This window comes from Vicugna pacos, unplaced genomic scaffold (genome assembly GCF_048564905.1).
Source record: "Vicugna pacos unplaced genomic scaffold, VicPac4 scaffold_19, whole genome shotgun sequence".
Lineage (NCBI taxonomy): Eukaryota > Metazoa > Chordata > Mammalia > Artiodactyla > Camelidae > Vicugna > Vicugna pacos.
The window spans coordinates 76,052,678-76,058,500 of NW_027328740.1; the positions used below are offsets into that span (position 1 = coordinate 76,052,678).

General features: G+C 46.7%; 1 long non-coding RNA gene across 1 annotated transcript; it reads left to right on the plus strand.

Moving 5' to 3' along the window:
- The first annotated feature begins 326 nt into the window (after positions 1–326).
- LOC140693591 (uncharacterized) lies at positions 327–5,504 on the plus strand. Its single transcript, XR_012069354.1, has 4 exons — positions 327–485; positions 1,862–2,112; positions 2,260–2,467; positions 5,236–5,504. It is a non-coding gene; the product is annotated as an uncharacterized lncRNA (long non-coding RNA).
- The last annotated feature ends 319 nt before the right edge of the window (positions 5,505–5,823 follow it).

Consider the following 5,823-nt stretch of genomic DNA (forward strand, 5'->3'; position numbering starts at 1 on the left):
GAGCCCTGGCTGAGCCCCGCACAAGGACAGGTGAGGGTGCCCCCACCCCGCCGCCCCGCCGCCCCGCCCACTGTTGGCAGCATTGCCCCAGCCTCCGGCCGGTGCCACCTGCAGCTGAGGACCTCCGCGCGGCCCCGCCCGCCCCGGCCCCACCCAGCTGCCCCATAAGCCTCCCCCCACCCCCGTCCTGGCCGCGCCCTTGCTCCCATTGGCTCCGAAAGTTCTGCTCTCGCACGTCTAACCTCGGGAGGACGCAGACGCAAGCTCTAGGGGAGGGCCCCGCGGCGTTGCCATGGATAAAGACGCCGCGCTCCTCGCGGGCTGGCGTGCGCTTCTGGGGCAGGCAGCGGGCTCCGGAAGTGTGCAGCTGCCCGGGACCATGGCGGTGTTTGCTGCTGGGGATGGCGGCTTGCTTGGCCGGGCCACTAGTTCTGGCCGCGTCAGTCGGCGGCCGACATCCTTTCTGGGGCGGCGTCTCACAGACGGTAAACGTACGGCAGCGCCGTTGGCGGGGCCAGTGGACATGGACCGGGGTGGGATCCGGGTTGGTGTGGCGGCCGGGGAGGGCTGTGGTTGGGGCGGGGGGGACAGGGCTGGGGCACAGCCTCCGGCTTTCCTCCCCCTTGGGCTCTGGGGCTTGGACCGCGACTCCGGGTAGCCCTGCGTGGCCGCGGCCTCCCAGAACCCCTGGGAAGGGCAGGTGGAGGACCCGTCTTTTATGAAGCGGGGCCTTACCCGCGTTTTGAAGAGCCCCAGAATCAGATGTTGGAATAGGGTGGTTTATCAGCCTTGTATATCAGCAGGGAAATTTCAGTTCCATCCAGATGTTGGCTCCTTCGCTAAAACTCAGGAATAAGACAAGGGTCAGTGTCAATTAGCAGTTATCTAGGGCTTGACTCAAAATAGACTGTGCGGGGTGTAGAGATGGTAGATGGGCCCTCCCTTTCAAGGTTGGTAGTCTTCTGGGATTAGAGGCCTCAGTTGAGGATTACATCCTCATCTGCAGTAATGGAGGTTGTGGGAAACATTAACACAGAGAAGGGAGGGGTGTTGCTGCGGTAACTCATTAAAGAAGCCAGGACACTTGCCTGGCTCTTGTGTAGGAGAGTCTCGCCTAGGGTAGGGCAGCAGTTATCAAAGTGAGTCCGAGGCCCCTGAGATGCAAGACTATTTTCGTAGGAACGCCGGGAAGTCACCTGCCTTTTGCACACTCTTGCACTCCCGAGTTTCCTGTGGGGTTTTCCAGGGAAAACCTAGTCTGTGATATCACAAAACAGGTAATGTAGAGGCAGATAGAATTAAGCTCTCACCAGTCCAAAAGAGATTCTCAGAAATTAAAATCACTGCTATTCCTCTCATTAATGATTTTTGTTTAGAAAAATATACTTATTTTTTGCTTAAGAGTATTAATGGTATCATGTAATAGGTTGTTATTATTTTTAAGTGAACTCATAAGCATTTTTTAAAGTTCTTATTTAACTTCTAACACAGGAACTATTGATAGATTTAACCCACATAAACAGCAGCCTTTTGAAGTCCTCAGTATTTAAGAGTGTACAGGGGTCTTTAGGCCAAGAAGTTTGAGATTCCCTGGAGAACGGGTGCTCAGGTACTAGTCAGGTGCTTAGCGTTGATAGACAGATGCCAAGATGTCTTCTGCATGTGCTCCCGGACTCGAAATAATTGGCCACACAGAGATCGGTGGGCAGTGCCTCCACTATACAAACCAGAAGCTGCTGAACGTGTCTTGAGTCTAGGCCATGTGCTGTGCAGAGATTCCCATTGTATCTGTTCTATCTAAGCCGGGATTCCTGTGCAGAGACCTGGCTCTGAAGACCCGCTCTCCTTTGCTCCCTGCCAGGTACCTTCTGTGTTATGTCAACCCTCCGGAGGGCTTCAGCCTCCGTAGGGGCGTCTGTATCCACATCGCCTTCCTCCTGAAGACCCTGCTGAAAATGGAAGAGTCGGTGCTGGTGATACCCCCTTGGGGCCGCCTCTACCATTAGCAGAGCCTGGACATCCACCAGGTCCGGATTCCCTGGTCTGACTTTTTTGATCTCTCAAGTCTCAACAGAAACATCCCTGACAATGAGTACGAACAGTTCATTGCAGGTGAGATGGTGATCGTTTAACTGGGGCCAGACGGTTTTTGTTCTGGTTCCGATGTGAACATCGGGCCGTCTTGCTTCGGGTTTGTCAGTCTGCTTAGGGGCCGTGCTCATGTTTCCTGCACTGCAGGTGAATTTGGTCTTTCCACAGTTTTTCTCAGGAAATATATCTGAAGTGTATGAGCTCTGTGTTCCCTCCCCTCTGAAAACCCTGGCCTTCTGGTGAGATGGAGCGGTGACAAGGAGGCCACTGCCACAGAGGCCTTGTCCCAGCAGGACTCGCTCCCTGGGCAGTAAGGGCCATTCTTACCTGAAGGAAAACACGATGTATGTGTACCATGGGCCACGTGCTGGAGAAGGTATGTAACCTCTCATTCAGTATAATTTGGTCCTGCTCAAGCTTCCCATTTTACTTTTTGTAGGAGGTAAGATTTGAAGATTTTCTTTGAATACAGCTATTTAGAGCTTATCTTTTTTTTTAATTGAAATGTGGTTGATTTACAATGTTTAGTTAGTTTCAGATATACAGCTGTTTTGTTAGTTTCAGGTATACAGCATAGTGATTCAGTTGTACATATACATAGTCTATTCTTTTTCAGGTTCTTTTCCATTATAGGTTGCAAGATACTGAACATTTTCCCCTGTGTTCTACAGTGAATCCTTGCTGTTTGTCTGTTTTACATATAGTAGTTTGTAATTGTTAATCCCAAACTCCTAAGTTTGTTTCCTAAGTCTGTGAGTCTGTTTTTGTTTTGTAAATAAGTTTATTTGTATCTTTTTTAAAAATTCCACATATAAGTGGTATCATATGTTACTTGTCTTTCTCTGTCTGAGTTATTTCACTTTAGTGTGATAATCTCCAAGTCCATCCATGTTGCTGTAAATGGCATTATTTCCTTCTTTGTTACAACTGTGTAATATTCTTTTATATCTAAATACTACATCTTTATCCAGTCATTTGTCAGTGGGCGTTTAGGTTGCTTCTATGTCTTGGTCATTGAAAACAATGCTGCTGTGAACATTGGGGTGCAGGTATATTTTGAAATTAAGGTTCCCTCTGGATATATGCCCAGGAGTGGGATTGCTGGATCAAATGATGTCTTTTTTTAGTCTTTTGTGGTATCTCCATATTGTTTTCCACATTGGCTTCACCAAACTACATTCCCAGCAATAATGTAGGAGGGTTCCCTTTTCTCCAAGCCTCTCCAGCATCTATGGTGAGTGGATGTTTGAATGGTGGCCATTCTGAGTAGTGTGAGATGATAACTTATTGTAGTTTTGATTTGCATTTCTAAGATAATTAGCGATATTGTGCCTTTTTTTCATATGCCTATTGGCCATTTGTATATCTTCATTGGAGAATTGCTTGTTTAGTTGTTCTGCCCATTTTTGGATTGGGTTGTTTATTTTTTTTTCTTATTAAGTTGTATGAACTATTTTTATAGTCTACAAGTTAAGCCATGTTCAGTCTCATCTTTTGCAAATATTTTCTCACATTCCATAGGTTGTCTTTTCATTTTGCTTATGGTTTCTATTGCTTTGAAATAGCTGATAGGTGTAACTAGGTCCCATTTGTTTATTTTGGCTTTTATTTTCTGTTGCTTGGGTGGATTGCCCTAGGAAAACACTGCTGAGATATATGTCAAATAATGTTTTGCCTATGTTTTCTTCTGAGAGTTTTTTAGCGTCTTGTCTAATGTTTAAGTCTTTAAGCCATTTAGAGTTTGTTTCTTTTTTGGTTTTTTTTTTTTCAACTCTATTATATGCTTTCGATTTGTGGTTACCCTATTTTTCAAGTATATCAACCCATTATCATATCTATTTCCTTTAGACTGATAATCACGTAGGCTCCAACACATCCTAAGAATAATGAGAAAAAGGAAAAAGGAAGAGAAAAAAATCTATCTTTTCTTGCTACCATCTCCCTTTCCCACCTTTTTGTATTTTGATATACTTTTTCTTTTTTACATCTTCATGTTTATTGTCTTGTAACTCGTTATTTCATTTCCAATGATGGTTTTCCCATTTCTATAGCATCCTGCTTCCTTTCTGTTTAGAGTAGAACCTTTTAATGTCTCTGTTTGGTTCCATAATGCTGAATTATCTCCCTAACCCCCTCCACCCTGAGCCTCTGAATACTCAGTACAGGGAAGCCAAACCATCCAAGCCTTCATCAGTCTTGGGATGCAATCTTCAGAGTGGGAAAGAAGAATCATTGAAAAATAATATTCTGTTTGTTGCTTTCTACCCTTGCCCAGAGAGTGAGAATCACCTCTGAAGGCGGAGGAAGAAAGATGGGGGCATGGGGCACAAAGTCTTTTCTCCTTTTGCTACTGAAAAAATGATTTCTTTTGTAATTAGTGATGATGCCCTTTAAATTGGTAAGATCGAGATTCCACAGCTTCAGCGCCTGTGAATAACCAGCTGGGAGAAAGCTCTCCAGGGCCCCTGCAGTGGGAAAGGCAGCCCCTCTGAGCACCTGTTGTTCTGTATTCTTCCGGCCTCCACACAGTTTCGCTAGGCACTGTGCAGGACGATGCAGTTCCCCAAGGTGGAGGACTGGGAGACCCCTGCTTGGTGGCAAGCCACAGGAGCCCACACTTGAAGGACAAAATGAAGAGTAGTGGGGCGGGCATAGGAACAGAGGATGGTTGAGACCCAGGATAGTTTCCTGGAGGCCAGCAGGTGAGACTGGCGGGGCAGATGGGGCCCTGGTGCATGGGCAGTCCTTGAGGGATCTGAAGCAAAGATATGAACCAAGATACTGGATTCGTGTGGGGGTAAATCGCCCCCTGGAGGCCACGTGGCAGTGCAGCGAGCCCAGGAGGAGAGGGCATTTCCCCAAAGTTGGGTTGACAGATCACAACCAACTCACTGGGAACCGAGAGGTACAGAGATATTGTTAACTTTTTGTCCCTCTTCCTGGAAAAAAAATTGCTTCCTGTTGAATAGCCTGTGTAGTTAGTGAGAATTAAAGACATGAAGTAACATTTCCTCAAAAGTCATCCATTGTGCAGTTGTTAATAATGGTCAAATGCAAACTTGAATAGATTAAATCAAACAGTCATCATCGTATTTTAAAATCTTTTAAAATAAAAAATCTTGCTGTCTTTGTTCTTCATTTCAGGGTTCACTTGGTGATAATAGTAACAAAAGCAACAGCAAACCTTTAAAGAATTCTGTCCTGCTGTTCAAGGAACTCTGTGTTCATGACAAACAAATGAGGTGGCACTTTACAGGAAGGACAGTCATTAATCACACAGCTAGTAAATGGCAGGGGTGGGACTTGAACCCAAGCTGTCTGACCCCAGAGCCCCCTCTCAGGCCCTTCAGTGCAGCTCATCACTTGGTATGCCCAACAGAGGCCAGCATTAAAGAGCAGCATGACCTTGGCTGCTTGGCCTCTGTTTCTTCATCTGTAGAATGGGGGTGTGGGCAGTGAACTCTGTGAGCTCAGTGGTCACTTCCTCCAGCTCTGCTATTCTACTGCTTTGAGTTAATTTAAGAAGTATCCGAGCCCCTGAATGGCCCACCCATAGGCTGGTGCTTTGCTAGGCCGTGGGTTACGGAGAAAAATAAGATCAGCCTGCTTCTCCAAGGAGCCTGTGTCCCTCCACGGCAAACGGCTCTGAGGCCCAGGCTCCCTCGCTGGCAGTCGGGGACTGGGCAGGAATGTCTGATAGAAGATGGAGGCAGAGCCCTTCCGGGAACAGTG